This window comes from Mirounga leonina, unplaced genomic scaffold (assembly GCF_011800145.1).
Source record: "Mirounga leonina isolate KUSES-001 unplaced genomic scaffold, KU_Mleo_1.0 Mir_94, whole genome shotgun sequence".
NCBI classification, from domain to species: domain Eukaryota; kingdom Metazoa; phylum Chordata; class Mammalia; order Carnivora; family Phocidae; genus Mirounga; species Mirounga leonina.
In genome coordinates, this window is record NW_023270855.1 from 9519051 (window position 1) to 9543098 (window position 24048).

Below are 24048 nucleotides of genomic sequence, written 5' to 3' on the forward strand. Positions count from 1 at the left end.
GCTTAACGGACCTTAACCTTTTTTTTTTTTTTTTTGAAGAGATGGGGGACTTGTTACCTCTCCAGGCAGACATTCTATCCAAGTAGTGGATGGAGGCAGCTCTACAGACTACAGACTCTACCGATTTCCTTTTCTACCCTGTTCCCTTCCTCTAACCCCTGAGACTGGGATCTGGTGCAAGTCTGTCTGGTACCCTATTCACTGGTGTTCTGGTTTTTCCTTTCTTGAAGGTGCAGAGAGAAGTGCCTACTTCTGCCACACTCCCAGGTTTGGGGGTTCTTATGCGCTTGGCTACTACCCTTTTCCCTGAAAGGGAAAAACTCCAGTAGTGTTTTCTTCTCGCAGTCTCTCTATAAAGATACTAGCCTAAGACAGACCTCCTTAATCTCCTCCACCCTCTGTTTACCTTCTTATCTGAAAATATGACTGGATTTTCAGATTAGCCAAAGGAAACAGAGACTTGTTTTTACCACTGGTGACTTGCTTTTTGAGCCTGCCAGTATTTATGAGGCTTAAATGACTTCTCTGTTCCTTGTGTTGTGTGGGAGGAAAAAGAAAACTCTTACCTACTGCTGGGGGAGAGAGCAGTGTCAATAAGGTACCCCTATGTCCCCCTCTGCTGAAAGCCAGTTTTTCTTTTAAACCAAAGTCCCGGCCACATGAAATCCTTCAGGAGGACAGGGCCAGAGACCCAACTCTGAGAGTCCCTTCTGAAGGGAGGGTGGTTCAAGTGCAAGATCGTGCCAGCACTCTGAAGAGGCTACTCTTCAAAGAACATTGGCTGAAGATTTTGGAAGTGACAGGATCTTGTTACCTACCCGACAAGAGCTGTGTGATCTTTAAAGGCAAGACATCCTAGAGGATGGGGAGATTGCATTGATTCACAAAATCAGTGGAAGCACAAGGCAGAGGGAGTTGGAGTGAATTTTGTTTTCTTGAGCTCCCTCTAAGCTGTTTTTGAGCCACATGTACACGTAACCACCACCTCCCAGAAGTCAAATGTTACGGTGCAGGTGCCCAGAATCTGGGCCGTGCATTCGGAATCCTCACAGCAAGTCCACTGAGAAGGAATCCTTGTTGTCACCAGTGCTCTTCAGCTTCACAGAATTAAATGGACAGACAGTGACTCCGGGTTCGTGACACACGCTCAGAATCACACATTTTAATAATGCCACGAACACTAATGACCCTGGAGTTAGAACGAAAGCTCAGACATTGACACAGACTCACATCTATGCATATAGCTCCCTCTCCCATTTCATCCCTGCCACCCACCAGAGGCAACGATTGTCCTGAACCCCATCTCTACTACTCTCTGGCTTTCCTCTATATAATTGTATTGTATTTATGTGTGTTATAAAGATATATGTGTCTACTTCATTTTAGTTGTTTTCACTTTATTATTTTTTTTTTATTTTTTATTTTTAAAGATTTTATTTATTTATTTGAGAGAGAGAATGAGAGAGAGCACATGAGATGGGGGAGGGTCAGAGGGAGAAGCAGACTCCCCGCCGAGCAGGGAGCCCGATACGGGACTCGATCCCGGGACTCCAGGATCATGACCTGAGCCGAATGCAGTCGCCCAACCAACTGAGCCACCCAGGCGCCCCAGTTGTTTTCACTTTATATAAAAGGCTACTTACCATACTTGGCACAATTTCGGTGTAATACCTTGCTGAGATCCAGCCACATTGTACACTTCTGTGTAGTTTATCCATAGTGACGGCTCTGGAAGATCGCACTGTGGGAATGTCCCACAGTTCATTCATTCACTCTTCTACTCATGAGTTTTTGGGTGGTTGCCAGCCTTTTGCTCTTGTTAACAGTGTGGCCTTTGAACAAGCTTATGTGTCTCAGTTTTTCTGAATGGTTGCACCAGGTTGCACACTTACTGGCAATGTATGAGAGAGCCTTCAGATTCTGTCCAATGCAATGTTTGGAATGGTCAGATTTAAAATTTTTATCCAAGCTAATAGACATAAAAAATTTGTCTCCCATTGTGGCTTCGATTTGCGTTTCCTTGATCACTAACGATATTGAACATCAATTCATATATCTTTTTTTGGCTCTGTTTCCTCTTTTGTGAATTGTTTGTTTCTTATGCCTACTTTTCCTATTGCATTGGCTGTATTTTGCTTACTAAATTTTGGGGTTTTTTTTCTTATGTTCTTGTTACTAATCCAAATAAAAGAATATCTGCATTTTATCAATGGAGAAACTGAGTGTCCTAGAGAGTAAGTGACGTGCTCAAGACCATATAGCTATTCATGGTGGACTGGTTTGACCTGGTATATATTGAGGGTTCCAGGCCTACACTGTCTTCTTTTTTTTTTAAACATTTTATTTCTTTATTTGACACAGAGAGAGAGATAGCAAGAGCAGGAACACAAGCAGGAGGAGTGGGAGAGGGAGAAGTCTTCCCGCCAAGCAGGGAGCCCGATTGTGGGGCTCAATCCCAGGACTCTGAGATCATGACCCAAGCTGAAGGCAGACGCTTAACGACTGAGCCACCCAGGCGCCCCTACACTGTCTTCTTGTTGTCGAGTCTGTGGATGTGGAATGTGAGGTCTGGTTCTGTCCTTGCTACCCCACCAGTGGGGTGGAAGGCATTGAATTAGTCCCTATGTCTTGGGCCTTACTTTCTTCATGTGTGCAGTGACAACATTTCTTCCAGCAAAGCTCTGTGGACTATCTCCAATTTTTTTAAAAAGATTTATTTATTTGAAAGAGGGGTGGGAGAAGGAGCAGAGGGAGAGGGAGAGAGAATCTCAAGCAGACTGCCTGCTGAGTGTGGAGCCTGTCGCAGGGCTCGATCCCATGATCCTGAGATCATGACCTGAACTGAAACCAAGAGTCAGATGCTCAAGCGACTGAGGCACCCTGGTGCCCCTCCCTTGTTTTGATCCTCATTGCTTTTAAGAAGCCATGTGGCCGATGTACTGGGGAGGGACTGTCCCCCACCTGCCCGCACTCCACTTTGTACTACAGTCCACAGTGTGGTGTGCGTGGTCTCAGAAAATTGTGTCTGACTAGCAGCTCCAAGGATTTTGCTTGCTTTGGGATTTCGGGGGCCTGGAGGGAACAAAGATGGTACTAACATCTTTCTTACTCTTCCTTGATTATTGTTGGCCATCTGTGTCTCCAGGAGGCCATGATTAAACATAGTAGAAGGGAAAATATCGTCATGATAGCTTTCTATTATCTTGTCCATCCATCAAATAGTTATTAGTCACTTCCAATGCACCAGGCACACTGGGCAGATAATGTACTTAGGTGTCAGACAGGCTTGAGTTCCATGCCTTTAACTAGTTGGAATTTCAACCAAGTTTTTTCACATTTTGGATTGCTTCCATGTTTTGGCCATAGTGAATAATGCTATTATGAACTCTGATGAATACTTTTTTAAATAGGAATATTGGGAGGGTAAGATGAGATAAGATATGCCCTGGCCCATAATTCAAGCTCAATAAATAGTGGTGGTGATGAGGGTGGATCCTAGGAAGGGGAGGAAATGTCAGCGAGAAAGTGCCAGAAGCCTCCCTGAGGAACAAAGGGCTGGATTACTAGAGTCCATCTAACTGTGTGCATACTGCAGAAAAATGCACATTTACTCAGAACTTTTTATTTAGGGCTAGACACTGGAGATAGAGACCAGCAGTAGAACTGGTTCACATTTACACAGCACTCACCCTGTGCTGGGCTCTGTGTAAGCGCTTTAAATATATTAACTCACTTAATGCTCACAAGAACCCGGTGAGATAGATGACAACTACAAGCCCCATTTTACAGATGAAGAAAGTGAGGTGCAGAGACTTGAATTAACTTGTCCCAGGTCACAGACCAGTAAATGTTTGAGCCAGGGCTGGAACCCAGGCTGAATGGCCCCACAGTACCACTGCAGAATGAGTGAAGCCGAATCCCTGTCTTAGGAGAGTTCACATGTCCTGGGAGGACATTTTATCATAGTGCAATCAAAAGTGTCTGAATGGATTCATGAGTGTTCATGATGTTTACCTCCAGGAGAGACACGGGAATTTATCTCACTTTTTATCTCATTTCTTCATGTATTGTGAGTTTTTTTTTTTAAACATTGGACATCTCTTAATTTGGTAATAAAAAAAAAAATCACCATACAGGCAGATACAAAACAAGGAAATACAGTAGAAGTGACCACAGAGATGTGGGCTGGTTCTGTGGGAGCCTGGAGGAGGTAACTCCTAACTCTAGAGGAGGAGGTGATGGGGGGGTTTGCAGGATGGTAGGAGTGCACTCAATAGAAATAAGCAGAGAGATGTATTCCAGGAAGAAGGACCACTTGGATAGAAGCAAGTATGGTTGCCCTCAAAGTAAGAAAAGTTTGGCCCAGAGTGTGGGACATAGGAGGTACAGGGTTAATATTAGACTCCCAGTCCGGTGCCCTAGGATATAGGGAGTGGCCATTTGTGCCTCTCTCCTGGATTCTACTCGTTAATATTATATTAGTTAGGATTACAATTTCTTGGTAGCCACTTTCAAAGAACCAAACTGTGTGTTTCTTACAGCACCAATCTGGCCACACAGGGAAAACTGAGGTTATACCTGTTCCTCTGGCAAAAGAGGTTCAAATCGTCAGGAGGCACCCACACGCCCACCTCCTAGCTTCCCTCTCAGGCAGGGTCCTCGTCACAGCCTCCCTCTGTCCCCTCCTGCAGCTGCAGGCACAGAGGGAGGGGAGGGCTGCCCTTCCCAGTAGTCCTCCCAGAAGCCTTAAACTCTCTTTGAGTGGCCCAGACTGAGCTGTGAGCAGGTCCTGAACCAATCCCTGTGGCCAGGGCAACAAAACATGTCCACTGGTGAGACCGGGATTACATACATCAGATGTCCTTGGGACTGGGACTAGAGTTCTCCTCTCCTGAACCCTGGAACACAAGTGGGAGATGGTAGTTCCCCTCCAGGAGCATTAGGATGATGCTCCCAGAAGAGAGGATAGGCAAAACCAACCCAAACCAAACAGAAAAAGCAGGTTTTTAGAAATAAACCAAACAGAAAAAGCAGATTTTTAGAAATAAAACCTGATTTATTAGGATATGAGCTCAGGTAGGGAGCCCCTGGTATGTCCACATGGAAACTCCTGCGTCTCTCCAAGCTCATGAAAAATTAGGATTAATGAGGGGAAAACTATCATAGAACATGTTCTTTCTGTTTCTTCCCATTTATCTCTCTTATCTCCACTTTTGGATATTTTCAGCCTGGGGAAATGTGACCCTTTGGAATACATTTTTAATACTGTTTCTCATCCAAGAAGTGACTTACTTTTATAGACGCTCATTCAGATCCACTGTTGTCATTGCTTTCATTCTTGATGTTTCCAAAGGTGAGCTCCAAAGGCTGGGTCAGGGCAGTTGTGTGAGGGGGTAGGGTTCATTACCAAAGTATTTTTAAAGCCCAGGGCTGCCATGGACACAGATGTTAGCAAGGTCATATGTCTCAAAGAGGTCTAGACTGTCTCCTGTGACTTTGAGAAATCTATGTTCTTTAGAGAGCTCTTTTCCTGACTGGTAACCACTTCTCAGCTGGCATGATTGGGCTGTAATGTATAGACATCCACAACCTAAGGAATTGGCACCTGATCAAAGATTCAGACTCTGGAATCAGACTTGTGTTCAAATCTTGGCTCTACTGCTTATTAGCTGTGTGATCTTAGGCAAGTTCCTTAACCTCTCTGAGCTTTACTTTTTTATCTGTAAAATGAGGATAACATTAGCATTGAGAAGACTAGATGACACAATGTGAGGAAACTTAGCCCAGGGAAAGAACAGACCAAGTCTTTATTCTCAGTAAGTTAATAATAAAGTGACAATAAAATGACCAAGACCCTATATTGTGTTATGGCAAGAATGCAACTGCTGGCTTCTGAGTCTGGATTCCAACCCTGGCTGTCCACTCAACAACTATGGGGACTTGACTCCCTGAGTTTTACTATTCTTATCTGCAAAATGGGGATGATGAGGCCACCTTGAGAGTTAGTAGGTGAATTAAGGTGATTTATGTAAACATTTGACACAACGCCTGGCATAAACCAAGTGCTCAGTTGGGGCACTAGCTTCTCCCTCCCTTTCTGTCTGAGAAGCTGGGGCCAGCCCACATCCCTTTGCGGAGGAGGGGCGCCTGATGTAGGTATGGTGCAGCTGAACTCACTGGGCTTCTGAAGAGAGGGTGTTGCACAACAGATGCTGTCATTCAGTGCTGAAAACCGCCAGATCCCCACCGCTGGTTACCCAGAAAGTGCTCATTAAATTATTTCCCCTTGTGACAGGATTTGACATGTAGAACAAATGCTTCTGTCATGCCTGTAGCAAGTGTCATCCGCTACCGAGGGAAGCTGCATGCCATTGACCAGGGTAACCCCAGCTTTCCCTGCACAGCCGGGGCTGCACCTTACACAAGCCTCCTCTCTCACTGTTTCAGTTCCCAGGCAGCTCTGAGGGCAAAGCCTGGGTGGCATTTCGCGGCCGTGACCCCACCTGGGAGAGCACTCCGGGGATAATTAATTGCAGTATGAGAGCTTGGGTGGGAGTACTCGGCTTCTAGAGCGAATAATTCACTCAATACAAATAGTCCCCAGCTGCCTCCCACTGAGAGGATGCTGCTTCTCATCCCAGCGCTGCTGCCTCTCAGACTTGCTAAGTGAGAGGCAGACAGTGGGGCAGCAGGATCAGAAGCAGGAATGAGTGAAGATAGATTTGCCTGGAGCTGAGACCTGCAGATTCCCTTTGGGGGCCTCAGGGCTGGGAGATAGTGAGGGTATAACATGATGCTTATTGCCGGTTACTTCCTTCTCTTCTAATCTGATGTCTCTTGTCCATCCAACTTGTTCTCGTCTGTCCTTTCTATCTCATTTCAGAACACCCTATCCTGTGTCTCTCCCATTGTCTGACCTAGTAGTGTCATAGCCCTACTCACAGTCAGCTTGAGAGAAGCAGAGCTCCCTATCCCCCAAAGTGATCCCCCTTAAAATATACCATAGTCCCCCCTTATCTGCCAGGCATATGTTCCAAGACCCAGTGGATGCCTGAAACTGCAGATAGCAGATGTAAGGTTCAATACTATGTTTTTTCCTATACATACATACTTGTGATTAAAATTTAATTTATGAATTAGGTACAGTAAGAGCAACAGTAATTCATAATACAGTAGAACCATTGCAACAACTTACTGTAATAGAAGTTATGTGACTGTGGTCTCTTTTTCTCTCAAATTACCTTTTATTGGACTTACTCTTCTTGTGATGATGTGAGATGGTAAAATGCCTACATGATGAGATGAAGTAAATGGTGTAGGCATTGTGATATGGCATTAGGCCACTACTAAGTTTCTGATGATATGTCAGAGAGAGGATTATCTGCTTCTATACTACAGTTTACCATGAGTAACTCAAACTGTGGATGAGAGTGGATGACTATATTTCTTGCTGTCTCCTTACAAGGCCTTCTGCCATAAGACATTGGGATTTCAGTAGGCTCATGTTGTAGGGAAAATAGATCACCCAGGAGACTAGCATCACTGATGCTCAATGTACTGGTTAGCTATCACTGGGTAACAAATAAACCCAGAATCTTGTGGTGTACAACAATGAGTATTTATTTTACTCATAGATCTGTGCATTGGTTTACGTGGCTGGTTTGGCTCTGCTCCTCATGGGTTCCTTCTGGGAGCAGGCTGAGGGGGTGGTGCATTCCTAGGAAAGCTCATTTCATAGGGATGGCAGAGCTGTCAGAGGATAAGCTCAACTGCACAAGCCCATTTCAAGCCCCTACATGCATCATGTCTGCTAATATCCTGCTGGCCAAATCCGTGACCAAGCCTAAAGAAAAGAGATAGGGTTATACAGTCTTTTGTGTGTGTGTGGAGGAACTACATGGCTTCATGGCCGAGGTTACCAAATACAGGGAAAGGTGAAGAATTGGGACCAATAATTCAATCTATGACAACGCTTAACACCTGAATATGAATTAGGTGGCTTAGTGCAGGGAGAGCAGTCATGGGAGGGCCTAGCAGATAGGGCTCATACAATTCCATGAGAGGAGGTGAGAAGAATATAGACAAAGCCCAGTTATTCTCTAGATGGTCCGTGATTTGAAACCTGGAGACAGTGTGAGGACACTGGATACCCAATAGCAGCGGTTCTCAAAATTTAGTTTATCATAATTCCCCGGGAAGCTTGTTAATACAGATTGTTAGGCTCTACTGCCAGAATTTCTGATGCAGTAGGTCTGGGGCAGGGCCCGAGAATTTTATTTTCAACAAATTCTAGGCAATGCCGATGCTGTTCCTATAGGAACCATACTTGGTAAACTGCTGCCCAAAGGAAATTGGTTTTACTGAAGGCAAGCCAATATTCATTAGTGACAGTCTTGCCTAAGGTTGGCGTAGCCTACTCTCTCGATTCCATGCCAATCCTATTCCATCACCTTTATTCCTTTATTCCCATTCATTTCCCTCTTGATTCTGCACCTTTTTTTCTTCCCAGACAGCTCTTCAACTTTCTGCTTTATGGCACCTTGACCTTTGTTACCCGTCTCCTTGCTCATAGATGAGAGAACCCAGTGTATGAGTGGCTGGAGCGTGCATACCAGACACGCCAGTCACAGCGTGGCGGCTGGGTCATAACCTCCAGGAGAAAAGCACTCCATGTTTTGCATAGAGATCACCAGTTGATATGAAGATGATATTCTAGGAAGTATGTGGGTCTTCCTAGACAATATTCTTTGATGGTTTGTTTGTTTGTTTGTTTGCTTTTGCATATGTGCTACATATTGTACTTTCACTTAAAAAATGTGTTTGGTGTCTGGTGGCAGCCATCACAAGGCACTGACTTTAAAAACTTGTGAAGAATGAAGATGTTCCCTTTGAGACCATAACTGATGTGTCACGCACCTTGCCCAGGAGTTTGGGAAGTGGTTAGACCTAAAACCCAGCTCACTCTCAGAATTCAACCCAGGGCTAGTGCTGTCCAGCATCATCAAAAACTCCCAGTAGGACCAGCTCAACTAGTGGACTAAAGTGCCAGGAGGTCAAGATTATGGGTGTTCCAGCATGCCCTTCAGCTCCTGCCTGAGTAAATTAATGGTTTGAAGATGTTTATAGCTGGGTTCCAGAGAGAGACAGAGATGAAAGAGAAGGGAGCTGCTGCACTGGGGCCACCAGTGGCTCCTTTATTGCTAAGCCCTCTCTACATGTGGGGGCCCATGTTGTACAGGTCCCAGGGGCTCAGCCTGTTATGTTCTCTTCTCAGTTCTACACACCCCATCCCTTGGGACTTTTTCCCCCAAGCCTGGCTGGGGAGTGGTGCAAGTCTTCCTGACTCTTTTTACTCCTGCCTCTCCAGAAGACAAGTCCAAAGGGACATTTTGCTGAACTTAATGCTAGTATGAGGGGACATCACAACCATATTGACCATTGGTTAACAAATCTTGACTGTCTCTGAAATGGCAAATAAAAGAATCAGGTTCTTTATTTTCTTGATTGCAGGGTTCTATAAATTCTCATTGCTTCTGACGTAGCCTTAGTATAGATATCTTTAGTGAAGGGGTCTTTCTGTAAATGAATGAATGACTTTAATCTCCTCTGTATTAGTTTTCTATTGCTGTGTAATAATTTACCATAAACTTAGTGACTTAAAACAACATAAATGTTAATTACTTCATTGTTTCTGTGGTTTGGAGTTTGGGAACAGCTTAGCTAGATCCCTTGCTCAGAGTCTTATCAGCCAGAATCCAGGTATTAGCTAGGGCTGTGACCTCATCAGAGGCTCAACTGGAAATAACCACTTCTGACTTCCTGTAGGTTGTTGGCAGAACTCAGCTGTTGTGATTGTGGGACGGGGGTCCCATTTTCCTCACTGCTTTTCAGTTGGGGCCACTCTCAGCTCCAGAGGCCACCTGAAGTTGCTTGCCAGATGGTCCTCTCCATAGACCTTCTCACAACATGGCAGCCAGCAGTAGAGAGAGAGCCTTTCCCACTCAAGGATCCTGAGATGGAATCTTATATAATGCAGTGCAATGACAGAAGTGAGACCCCATTGCCTTTACCATATTCAGTTGGTTAGAAGCAAGTTCCATGTCCCACAACAATTACCAAAGGCATGACTAGCAGGAGTGTCTGTCTTTCACACCCTCTGGCCAATCTGAAGATGTAGTACAGGCAGAATGATAGGTACCTCTTGGTCTTCAAAATCACTTTGCTGTTCTGAGGACCTCCGATGGGATGTCATTCAGTTCTGGAAACCTCTTCCTCTATTCATTTCTGTCACCACAGGACATTTTTCCAACAACCCTCCCATTCGAGAAAGGAACTCCAAGACTGTCCGACACTGAATGGCTGTCATCATCATTGCATAATTTATTTTCATCACTTATTATTAGTTCACTCGACAAATACTGACTGAACACCTGAAAGGTACTGGGCACTATTTCAGGCACTGGAGAGACAGTCGTGAACTTAACAGAGTCTCTGCTCTCATGCAGTTTACATTTTAGCTAGGAGAGAGAGACAATAACAACTAAATAAAGAAACGCATAGGCTAGCAACAGGTGCTATGAAGGAAATAAAACATAAACAGAACATGTCAGAACAGTGTTTTAAACAGGGCAGTCAAGAAGGCTTTCTAAGGAAGTGGTATTGAGTTGAGCCTGGAATGATGGCAAGGAGGCAACCATGTTACCATTTGGGCAGAAAAAAATTCAAGGTGGGGGAACAGCATGTACAAAGGCCCGGAGGTTAAAAATAATTTGGCCTATTTAAGCAACTGCAGGAAAGCCCATTGGCTGGAGATGGTAGGAGATGAGGTTGAGGACATAGGCTGAGGGCTGATCTTGCAGGGTCTTCTGGGTCATGGCAAGGAGTTTGGGTTTGGTTTTTATGTGATGGGCAGCCACTGGGGGGGGCTTCAGTAGAGATGTTAGGTAATGTAATTTATACTTTATGAGGCTCACTGTGGTCACTTTATGGAGAACAGAGTTTAGGGCAGCATGGGTGGAAGCGAGGAGACCCATTAGGAGTCTGCCACAGTTTTCCAGGCAGTGATACAACCAGTTTGGGCTAAGGTCACAGCAGGGGGATTGGGGAGAAGTGATTGGAATTGGAACATATATGGAATTGCTTTATTTACCTCCTAAACATGGGAGTCCAACACCCTTTAGTTGTTCACTAGGAAAAGAAATCATTCCTTGAATCAAAAATGATCCATTTCTTTTTTTTGCAAATGTTTGAAAATTCCAAAAGGTAATCTAGATCTTTCTGATGTACCACCTCAGGTTGCCCTCTCAGGGCCTCCAGCCACCAAGTCTCAGCAGCACGAGGGATTGCTCCAGAGTGGAGCCTCATGAAATAATTGTAATTTTGCTGGCTGAAGAATTCCACATGCTGGGCCCTTGTGCAAAATGACTTCTGCCCCCATGGTGCAATTGTAGGGCATTCATAAATATTTTCTCTGTGATTCAAGGAGTAAAGAAAAAAATGCTACTAAGTTCCCAGGGCAAAGGAGTGGAGCAGAGTTTGTGCTGAAGCATGAAGCAAAGGCTTCTTGTTTAACATAGATGTGCAGCCTAGCATCATAGCTAAGAACACAGATGACAGTAGCATATTTGCATTTGAATCTGCTTTGCTACATGACCCTGAACGAGTTACTTAGCTGCCTCAGTTACCTCATCTGTAAAGTGGTATGACAATAAAAGCGATCTAATAGGGTGTTACTAGGATTTAATGAATTAATACTTGTGAAGAGCTGTTAAAGAATAAAAGTAAATGCCATAAAGATGTTTGACAATTTAAAAACAATAGTTAGGTATTTTGATTTTAAGGCCCTCATGATGTGTAAGGAACCCCATTAAAAATCAGCATTGTTTCCTCTTCCTTTACTTTAAATGTCAACACATTTATTGTAGAAGAAAAAAAACATGGGATTTGGTATCAGATGGACCTAATTTAACCCTCAACTCTGCTTTTTAATGGCTGTGTGGCCTTGGGTAAGTCCTTTAACCTCTCCAGAAGCATAATGTCCTTCATGAGTAAAACAGAGAGAATGATTGGAGTGGCATGTTTGTAAATAGATAATAACTAAATCTGAAAATAAAAAGCCATTATTTGTAGTATTTTCTGGTGACTCTGTTTTAAATATGTCCACTATAGCTGATTTCAGGTTATCTCTGTGATGTCCCTAAGCACAGAGTTGGGAAGAATGCACATAATCTGCTCTTGGGACACAACGTGATTGGCTCCAGCAGGCTCATGAATGAAAGCAATATCTACCATTTACTGAACACTTAATATGCATACAGTCCCAAGTTATTCAACGTGAAATAGAGTATTTTACTTAATCTTCAAAGCAACCCTATGATGGAGGTGTTAATATCATCCTTATTCTACAGTAGACACAGTAGAGGCATGGCTAGATAATTTACCCAAGCTCATATGGCTAGCAGGGATGCAAATCACTCACTTCAGTGCCTGGCCCCTGAGAGGCACCCAAGAAGATGCAGACATGGATAGCATTACTTCTATAACAGAAGGAGAGAGGTTTCTTAGTATTTATATATAATGTTATATAATAATGTTATAATGTTCCACTGGTTTTCACAAAGTTTACCCCCAATTGTCATACTTCTAAAGGAAGTAAACTATTTTGTCCTTTCCATTAAAGAGAGGATAAGAGTATGAGGTTCAGAGAATCACTCTTAGTTTATAAAGATAAAAGCTGAGGATTTGACTCTGAACATACTTGAAGGAAGGATTAGTGATTGAGAGAAGATGTGGATGTTTGTTGAGTACTTACTATATTCTAGGTGCTTCATATGCATTATATTATTTAATCTTCCAGAGGTAGAAAGAATTCTCCCTCCTCTGTTCTCCATTTGACAGATGAAGATGCTAAGACTCAGAGCAATGCAGTAACTTGCCCAATTATACATCACTAGTGAGTGGCTATGCTGGGATTTGAATCCAAGAGAATGAACCAGAATTGGTTCATACTTGGACTCCCCTGCCTGTGAATGTCAATGAGGCTGTTTTCTAGAATGCAAGTTGGAACTCTGTGAAGTAACAAAGAGAGCCTTGCCAGTCATGGAGCATCTCTTGTCAGCTGGCCCAGCCCTTCTCCTTCTGACCACCATCAGTAAGAACAGTGGCACCGCCAGTGTCATGATCAGTGGCCTAGAAAAACACAGGGGCCTCACTATGGGCCCCTGGTACTGTTTATATGAAACTGCTCAGACCATGTCCCTGGGATGCCCAAAGCCCTGGCCAGTTGTTAAGGGAAAATGTCAGCCAGTGCTCCATTCTGGTCACCATCTGTACACATTCTAGAAGACAAACAGTCCATTTTAGCTGATGACCAACTTAACTTTGAGACTGAAGAGTCCAAGCCCTATTTGTCAGTACTCACATTCCTCTTATTTGCTTTAGGTCCAGGGCCCGAGTCCAGAGCAATCCTACACTTAACTTTTTATCTGCATGGCCAAGGTGCCCAAGTGGATGAGATTACATGTGAAATTACCTTTGTAAACACTGACAAAAATATTACTATTCTGTTACCTTGAGTTTTCTGACCCAACAAATTGAATGGGGAGGGTTGTCTTTAATTTTTGCTGAAGGGGATAGCAATCCAATGTATTTCTCAAGCGTTACTAGGAGCCCTAGAATATCCAAATGAAAAAAGACTTTATTCACTTATTCAATCATTGCTTCAGTCATCAAATATTGTTTGGTCATCTGCCATGTTTCAGGAATTGTTGGGTGTCCAGGCATGATTCTTATTAATGCAAAGCTTATGGTCTAGTTGGGGAGGCAACTTCATAAAACAATTCTATCTAAAATTGCAACTTTGAAAAATATTATGGAAGAGAAGTATGTGAGCCAATGAAAGCATTTAATTAAGGGGCTTGACTCAGTTATGAGGGTCATGGCAGGCTTCCCCAGGGAAGTAGCATTTTAGTAGTGAGATGGAGAATGATGGTGTGTAGTGGAGAGAGAACTCAAGGTAGAAGGAACAGCATATGCAAGGCCTGAAGTTTGAAGATAATATGGCTTGTAAGAGTGGAAGGAAGATCAGAGTAGTTGGATCATTGAGTTTAAGAGAGGGTAGGATGAGGTGATACTGGAGAGCTGAGCAAGAACCAGATCATGGAGGTACTTGACGCCAAGTTAAAGATACTGCTCAGTCTCCTGAGAACAACGGGAAAGCACTGAAGATTTTTAAGCACCATGGTAACGTGATCACTGTTGTCACTGTAACAGAGCATCTGTGGAGGAAAGAATGGAGGGAGGAAAAGGCAGGTTGAGTGCGGGGTTGGGGAGTTCAGATATATCATTTAAGCTGTCAAGGGGAGAGATGATGGTGGTTTGGCCTAAGATGGTGATATTGCAGATAAAGAGAGCACAGGAGGCAACTCCACTCTGGGGAGATTTAGGAAGGTTCATTGGAAAGACTTGGAAATTTAAAAAATTTTAATTTGTTCTTTTGGGGGAAAGGAAAGGAGGTGCCAGAGATGAAGTCCAGATTCATGGCTTGTGTGGATAGATGGATGTTAATCTCACTCACTACCATGAGAACATTGAAAAAAGACCAGGTTTGTGGCCTTCATTAGTCAGCTTAGGCTAGGTTATTCTGAGGTAATCAAATGACCCTTAAATCTCAGTGGCTTACAAGAACAAAGTTTTATTTATTGCTATGCTATATGGCCACATAGGCCAGCTGCATTTCTGTTCCATATCATCTTTACTCTAGGACCCAGGGTGATGGAGCAGAAGCTGCTCATAGGGCAGAGGGAAACGAGATGAGGCAAAGTATGTGCTGGTTCTTAAAGCTTTGGAAATGACACACATCACTTCTTACTTTTCATAGGACAAAGCTAGTCACATAACCATGCCTGAGCATACAATTCACCTACAAGAAGAACACTTCAGGGTAGAAAACAACTATTTTGAACAGTAAAATCTACTGAAGGGGAATTTAATCTTCAATATCTGAAAAATACAGATGATGGTAGTAAATTTACTTCATACGATTCTCATGATGACTGAATGAGTTAATGCACAGAAAGTCATTAGAACATTCATACAACATACCCTGTGGTTTAGAAAGGAAAAGGAGTTTCCCCAGTAATACCTGTTAATATGTACACCCACTCTACCTAACTCTCAGGTATGTGGTAAAAATAAAATACCATCTGGCAAACATTTACTGAGTTTTATACTATGTACCAGGCACTGTGCTGAGCTGAAATTCAGATAGGAAAACTTCCCCTTTAAGGAATTTATGGTATAATAGGGCAAAGTGATGTGCCAGCAAGTGAAAAACCCAAGGATCATGTAAGAGTGCTAAGTCAGAGTGGTCAGTTTTGGACTTTCATTTTTCCCTTTGGATGAAGAAACATGTCCGGAATCACCAAGATTTCTCATAAGTGGGAATTCTTGACTTGGGTCTTAAAGCTTTAAGGGGTTCATTAGATAGGCAGTATGGGAAGGGCATTCCAGGAAAGGGGAGCAGCATGTGCACTCAGGGATTCAGAGCTGCATGATTCATTTGTAAACTCTATATAGTGAGTGAATTAGGCTCCACCAAGCACCCAACTTTTCCATTCTTGGACTTACCAAGCCTGCTGGGTTATCAGGGTTTGCCTAATGATCTGACTTCACTGAAACCTCTCAGCTAGCTGCCTGACTCTTATTTTGTTCAGTAGATATTTGAGCTGAGTGTGGGGTGAGGAGAAAGAATTAACCTCAGTTGGAGAATAGTTTTTGCATAAAGTAGAGATACTGTTGACAGTTATAATGGGGAAAGGAATCTTGAGGAAATATTTTGAAAGGAATTTTAAGGGCCAAATAACACAGAGTAATCCCTTTTTCAGTCTTTCTATACAGACCTTCAGTATAATTCAGCTTTATTGTTTGACTGCTATAGGTAATAGATTTGAGTGTCTATATATTTATGTATATGTGCGTGTAAGTATGTGTGTGTTGGGAGGAACTGATATGTTGAACTTGACTGTGATAGAATGGCAGGCTGGCCATGGAAGTTCAGGTGCATTTGGGTCCCATATTAGCACCTCAGTGTTGTTAGCATGTAAAATAAAATGTAGGCAGTGTTAGGTTATGAAAATGTAGAAGCAGGCAAGACCTATTGTGAAAATGGCCTTGAACATCAAACTAAGAACTTGGACTTCAGCACTCAAAGTTAAAAACTATTTATTAGTACACAGGATCAATGTCCTATGGGGGACTAGAGAAAGAACTGCAATCCCTTGATAAAGATGGCTAAGGTGTCCTCACATGACCTCAAGAGAGCCTGCCAACACTGGTGTGATTGTGGAGTGAGAGAAAAAGGAGAATTCTGTTCAGTTTCAAGATAAACAGTATTGCTTAAAAAAAAAAAAAAAAACAAAAAAAAAACCCTGCCATATCTCTCTGTGTGGTGTTGCCATGGAAAGAACTATTTTCATCAGATGTGAGAACAGGAAGCCACATAAAACAGAGAAATGGCCAGAATGCAGGCTTGAAATATCCCTGGGCTGCCCTAACTTAGCAGCATTTTTAGAGAGGGCAGTTTCTTCATGTTTATATGACAAGAATGAGAAAAATGAAAGGTCTCAATGACCTATTCCTTCCATTTTTCCCTTTGAACAAGAAAGCATGCCTAAAATCTATGGAATGGAGGAAATATTCCAAGTAAATGACAACTTGCTGAATAAAGAATGGTCCCAGATGGCATATCTGTGACCTCATGCCCATCACCGCCTTTCCCTCCCAACACCACTACCATCTTTGAATAATATAGAATATCTCATTGCCTTCCTGTTAAATGTATGCATTAAAACCGTTTGATCAGTTGTGGTTGACTTTTCAAGGGGCATATTATGCTCCGGCAAAGTATGAAAGACGGTAATAGGACATACAGATCTTTCCAAGAAAAATATATTTTAAAAAGAAGCACATTCACAATGTTGGAAAAAAGAAAGCATAGTCAGAACTTGGAATGAGGTGCTGGAGCCACCTTATGTGTCTGAGAAAATGATTGGTGCCAGGGTAAGTAGTGAAGTTACGGGTTGGGACAGGAATTTGCAGTGTTGGGACTCTGGGAGCTGAAGGCTTCTGTCGAATGCACCAGAAACCAGGGAAGCAAATAATATTTTGTTGGCATGTCTGGCTCCTCTGTGGCCCTGTGGGTGGGATCTTAAAGTGGACACAGTCTCTGAGGTTGAACAAGGGAAGGACTGGCAATTTTAGGCAGCAAAAGGTTAGGATAGTAAGTCTTGTATTTTCTGAACAACTTTTGGGGGAAACAGACCTTCACTTGAGGATTGAGTGTGAAGAGGCAACCATTTCAGAGACCAGACACTCAGATACCAACCAAATGTTATTTCCTGCTTGTTGCATGCAATTACTCTTAGTAACCTCTTGATTGCTCACATTAATAAACATGGGTTAGAAGGGCAGAGTACAGACTAGACAGTTGATAGAAAACAATTCTGTCTGGTGTGGGAATGTGGGGTATGACTATTTTCTCATGGCTGGCGATGTTTCTTCTTAAAGTTTTGCTTAACACATGAGGCATATGGGTTTGCTTTCTCTGGATAGCTGCAGGTCCAGGAGAAAGGGGGTACAGAAGCCACTCAAATGCCTGGGTCATGTTGGAATGGCATCCAATTTAATTGGACAAACATTAATTGAGCACCTACTATGTTCAAGGCAACACACAGGACAAAAGAATACAAAGAACAGCAGCATGTCATCCCTCCCCTGAAGAATTCACAAGCTATAGTATACACAGATCCACAAATAGCTGTGATTACTGCTAGAACTCTAAAACAATGATGTGAGGTGCTGGGGCTGGACATTGTTTATGTATGTGATCTCATTTAGTTTTCCCAGGAATTGTGTTAATTGATGCTATTATGATTTCTATTTTTCAGATGAGGAAACTGAGGCCCAGAAAAGCTAAACATTTCCTGAGCACGCATAGCCAATAATTGTTGGAGCCAGGATTCAAACTGTCTGATTCTGAGTTGGTGCTCTTTCTGTAACCTCACCTTCTGCAGTGAGATCAGAGAGGAGCAGGAGCACTGATGGTGGGGATGGAGTAGGAGCAGAACTGACTCTGTCATGGGCTGAGGTGGGGGTTGTGGCAAGTTATGGAAAGAAGATGACACTGGTTGAGACCCTGAAGAATGAATGAAGTTCATTAGGTTACCTAAGGGTGTAACAATGGGGAAGAGCATGACTCCACTAGAAGGAAACTCTGCAAGGGTTTGGAGGCATACAAGGATAGAGTTGCAGGGAGTCTGTTATGGTCCTTATCTGGGCTAAGTTTTGGGGGAAGGGGCCAAAGATAACCATTTCATCTTTTTAACAAATATTTGAGTGCCAGGGCACCTGGATGGCTAAGTTGTTAAGCATCTGCCTTTGGCTTGGGTCATTATCCCAGAGTCCTGGGATCAAGTCCCACGCCAGGCTCCCTGCTCAGTGGGAAGTCTGCTTCTCCTTCTCTCACTGCCCCTGCTTGTGTTCCCTTTCTTGCTGTCCCTCTCTCTGTCAAATAAATAAATAAAATCTTTTAAAAGAATATTTGAGTGCCAATGTTGTGCCAGTCTCTGGTGGAGGCACTGGCCATATACTGGCAACCAAAAGACAGGGGCCCTGTCTATATGGGGCTATCCTTGAGACAGACATTAAATGAATCTATGAATATCCCAACAAACCACATATCATACATATCAGCTAGTGAGATGCTGAGAATTTAAGTAGTACCATGAGAAATAGATCATGGGTTAGGCCCCTCTGACGAGGTGACCTTTAAGTTGATATCTGAAGACCAAGCATGAGCCATGGGGAAGGGCATTCCAGGTGGGGAGATAAGCAAGGGCAAAGGCCTATGGTGGGAAAACTGGGCCAAAGAATACATCGCAACCAAACCTACATTCCAGTGTGCGCTTATGTTTGTCATGTGATCACCCTAGGGGGCCGTGATGTTTGCCTCCAACAGGTTCATGCAGGAGGGCCCCATTTTGGAAATGTTCCTAATGTATTATGGGTTCCAAATTACATAGAAACCACTCACATGTTCAACCCAAATCCCTTCCCAAACGGACAGGCAGCCTGGAATGTTATTTAGGCCGTGCATTGTTAAGATGTGCTTGCTTTGTTTGTTCTGCCTGGGCCCTGTTTCCACCCTTTCCCATCTGAACAGTTCTGCCAGTGAGCAAATTGCCAAATTTTAACCAAATAGCACCAATTATGCTTCCCCCTTTATTTTCACTGTAGCCATGAAAAACAAAACTCCATTAATAATCTCCAGAGTGTTCCCTTTCTAAACCTACGTTAAATGAGGTTTTACCATTGGGATCATTTGAAGACTGTCTGTTTCCATTAATTAAACATGAACTTCTTTTCCCATCTACCCACCCTGCTCTTGGTTTGGAATGTTTCTTGGAAGTAATTTTTATTGTTTAGCAGGAAAATTGAGATGTACAGGCTGTTCAATTATTTCCTATTTACCCAAGAAAAAGCAGGTAGAAGCTATGAGGAAACAATGGAAAGTCACATCCTTTTCCCAGCCTCCATCCCCTCCCTTGTCCTATGCCTGCTCAACTTCCATGTCCCCTTCTGCTCCTTACTTCCGAGTAAGTGCCCTCCTCCTCCTTCCCCTGCCCATGGGGTGGTCATGTGACTCATTCCTGATGGCCATGTGACCCAGAGCCAACCAATCAGCCCCCTCACAGCCACAGGAATTGAGTCAGGCATGGACATGTGATCTGAGCCAGGTTACTGAGTGTCAGATCAAGGACTGGTGTTGAAAGATGGGGGTAAAAGCACCTTTTCTCATGGGGGGGCTATTGAGCTGGGAGCATTTGGGCTTGCAGCTCCTGTTGTCTATCTTGCAAAAAGCCTGGTCAAGGGAGAAACTGAGACAGATTCTTGAAAATATTTCTTGAATACTTAGATGCATCCATGTCCTGAAGCCAGTATAATCTCAGACTTCTCAATCATGTGAACCAATAAATATAATTTATTCTTCTCTGAAACTAGGTTGAATTGGGTGTCTGTTTTTTGCAACTCAAAGAGTTGTGTTGAATATGTATCCATAGCCACTATATTGCTCCACCTCTTGTACCCATCCCAACTTGGTTTTTCCTTTTCCTCATTCAGAAGACATTTATGGAGCCCCTACTGTATGCCAGACACATTGCCTTGGGAGCAATGACCCATATCCATTTCTCACCCACCCCCACTTTTCCTGGCAGGCAGAACCTCTAATAGTTTACATTTACCCTTCCCATAGAGCTATGGGTCAGGTGTGGTGACACTTTTTCCATTCCCCATGGTCGATTTAGTTCAAGCAGTTCTCTTTCTCTTCTCTGTTTTTTAAATCAAATTTTGGCCTAATTAAAAGGGGCATTTCACCAATTTCTGTTCAGTGATGTGTGAAGGGAAATCTTCTGGGAGAGGGGGCTCTTTTAGGAATAAAAACATGGCTAGAAGAGCCTCTTTTCTTCTGATGGTTATTATTTCTGTATGAGACACCAGGAACTGTAGCAAGACAATGGCAGAACAAAAACGTGAGGAAAAAATCTGGTACTTGGTGACATCACTGAGCTACTGAATTAACTCAGTCTGTGTCCTTTGAACTTCCTCATATGTGAAATAATAAATTCCCTTATTAGTTAAGACTGGATTGGGTTTTCTGTTGTTCACAATCAAAAGGAATCTAACAGATGCAGTTGCTCAGTAAATACTGATACATTCTCTCTGCCTATTCTTTCTACTGTTTCCATAGCCAACCTCAGTCACCTGACTGACTTCTGTTTGTCCTTCTTTTTTTTTTTTTTAGAGAGAGAGTATATGCATGCTAGAGCAGGGGCAAGGGGGTAGAGTGGGGTGGGGGAGGGGCAGGGGGAGAGAGAGACTCTCCAGCAGGCTCCAGGCTCAGCACGGAACCTGACATGGGGCTCGATCTCATGACCCGAGATCATGACCTGAGTCAAAATCAAGAGTCAGATGCTTAACCAACTGAGCCCTCAGGCACCCCATGTCTGTCCTTCTAATAGCAGTTTAATGTCACCTCTACCAAGAAATTTTCTTTGACTATACTCTCTCTCCCCCTAGGCTGTATCAGGGTACCCTTGCAGATTACTAGGGTTCCTTTGTGTTAACCTAAGCATTTCATTTCTACCATTGTACTTGCCTATTGACTTGCTGTTTGCTCCTCAACTGTGAGCTCCCAGGAGGGCAGGGACTGTGTCCATCTTGATTCCCACTGTATCCCCAGTTCCTAGGGCTTTGCTCTGTGTTCCAAATGATCAGTATATGCTTGTTGAATAAACAATGAATGAATGAATGACTGTGAAGATGTTCACAGAGCTCTCCTGCCCCATCTTACTTAGGTGAGTACTTCCAGTGGCCTTTCAGGATGTTTTTTTGGTGGGTCACTTGCTGAATAAACGTTCAGTCCTTCTGTAGTTACTTAAATCTCCTTAGCTGGTTATTTCGTTACTCCTAGTCAATCTGGGAGTCCTGGTTTGGATTCAGACAGATCCTTGTTTAAGATCTCTCCTCTGTCATTTACTTGTGACCTTGGGAGATTTTCTTAATGCTTGGGAACTTTAGTTTTACCATCTGTAAAATGGGGCTGATGGCAACACCCTATCTCATGAGGTTATGGTGAGAGTAGAAACGAATGTAGATAAAATGTTTTACTCAGCATCCATAATATACTAGGTGCTCAATTATGTTCTCAATTATGATTACTGTGAAGCTTTGTGCCAGTCCTGAGGGCTGGGGATGGAGACATGAGTAATTCTAGAATTGTAGAGGGCTGACATTTTATGCCCTTCATTATAGAGGAAGAAAGAACCCAGGGCTTCCACCTAGCATTTCCAATGATTATGTTTTTCCATAAATAGTATTTAAAAAGTCCCAAATGTAAGAATGTTTGAGTCTAGCCCAAGAATGTATGTTATGTTCTTTTAAAGGAAATGTCAACAGAATATTGGGTGACAACCAGTCTCACGCTGATCTTTCAAACAAAGCAAAGAGGGCATTCCATGGAAAATATTTATAAAGAACCTTATCTGAAGGAAATTAGCCTCAAGTTTCCTTCTAATTCAGAGTACAGGGGGTTCAGATCATTAGACGTAACAAGACTTTGGGAATGAGGACTCTATGAGCCAAAAAGCTCTGGAGCAGTGCATGGGGGAGTGGGGGGTTACAAAGGCAGCCTGGCCTGGTGGGGGCACTCATCATGGTCCAGAATCTACCTCCACCTTGCCCAGGTTGACATCTCCAAATCTCAGTTTTCCCATTTGTAAATGGGCATCATGACAGGTAGCCATCTAACAAGAGAGATGTGAGGAGTTAGTATGCACGGCATACTTGGCAGAGTGCCTTGCACATGGGAAGTCACCAGTGAAGGTCTATCCCTCCTCCTCCACCTTTCCTCTTCTTCCTCAGTGACCATGCTATTACTACTGCCTTAACTATTATTACTTCCTTAATTACTACTGCTACTTCTATTACTATGAATTCTTCTGTTACCCATATATTTCTTTTACTACTAGCTCTATTACTTCTCTATTACTACTACTTCTATTCTTTTTTTTTAAAAAAGATTTATTTATTCATTTGAGAGAGCGAGAATGAGAGAGAGTACATGAGAGGGGGGAGGGTCAGAGGGAGAAGCAGGCTCCTCGCTGAGCAGGGAGCCCGATGCGGGACTCGATCCCGGGACTCCAGGATCATGACCTGAGCCGAAGGCAGTTGCTTAACCAACTGAGCCACTCAGGCGCCCCTACTACTTCTATTCTACACTACTGTTATTACTGTGGTTTCTTCTAGTAGTATTATTTCTTTTATTACTACTATTACTATTTTTTCCCTCTTCCTCCTCCTTTTTTCCTCCTTCTTCTATTACTACTATGACTTCTACTACTCTATTACTGCTATTACTTTTACTACTTTTATTGACACCATTACTTCTATTACTATTACTACTTCCTTAATTTTTATTTTATTTATTTATTAAATTAAATTAAATTTTATTTTATTATGTTATGTTAGTTACCATATCATACATCATTAGTTTTTGATGTAGTGATCCACGATTCACTGTTTTCATATAACACCCAGTGCTCCATGCAGTATGTGTCCTCCGTAATACCCATCACTGGGCTAACCCATCCCCCCAACCTCCTCCCCTTTAAAACCCTCAGTTTGTTTCTCGGAGTCCATAGTCTCTCATGGTTCGTCTCTCCCTCCAATATCCCCCCCTTCATTTTCCCCTTCCTTCTCCTAATGTCCTCCATGCTATTCCTTATGTTCCACAAATAAGTGAAACCATATGATAATTGACTTTCTCTGCTTGACTTATTTCACTTAGCATAATCTCCTCCGGTCCCATCCGTGTTGATGTAAAAGTCAGGTATTCATCCTTTCTGATGGCTAAGTAATATTCCATTGTATATATGGACCACATCTTTTTTATCCATTCATCTGTTGAAAGGCATCTCGGCTCTTTCCACAGTTTGGCTATTGTGGACATTGCTGTTATGAACATTGGGGTGCATGTGGCCCTTCTTTTCACTACATCTGTGTCTTTGGGGTAAATACCCAGTAGTGCAATTGCTGGGTCATAGTGTAGCTCTATTTTTAATTTTTTTGAGGCACTTCCACACTGTTTTCCAAAGTGGCTGTACCAACTTTCATTCTCACCAACAGTGTAAGAGGGTTCCCCTTTCTCCACAACCTCTCCAACATTTGTTGTTTCTTGCTCTGTCAATTTTTGCCATTCTAACTGGTGTAAGGTGGTATCTCAATGTGGTTTTGATTTGAATTTCCCTGATGGCTAATGATGATGAACATTTTTTCATATGTCTGTTAGCCATTTGTATGTCTTCTTCAGAGAAGTGTCTGTTTATGTCTTCTGCCCATTTTTTGACTTGATTATTTTTTTTTGGGTGTTAAATTTGAGAAGTTCTTTATACATCTTGCATACCAGCCCTTTATCTATAGTGTCACTTGCAA

At 42.9% G+C, this 24048-nt stretch overlaps 1 long non-coding RNA gene across 1 annotated transcript in view; it reads left to right on the plus strand.

Moving 5' to 3' along the window:
- LOC118005770 overlaps positions 1-18405 on the plus strand; it is a 36755-nt gene extending 18350 nt beyond the window's left edge. The window contains exon 5 of the long non-coding RNA XR_004677874.1: positions 17946-18405. This is a non-coding gene — a long non-coding RNA (uncharacterized LOC118005770). The remainder of the gene's footprint in view (positions 1-17945) is intronic.
- Positions 18406-24048: the final 5643 nt, after the last annotated feature.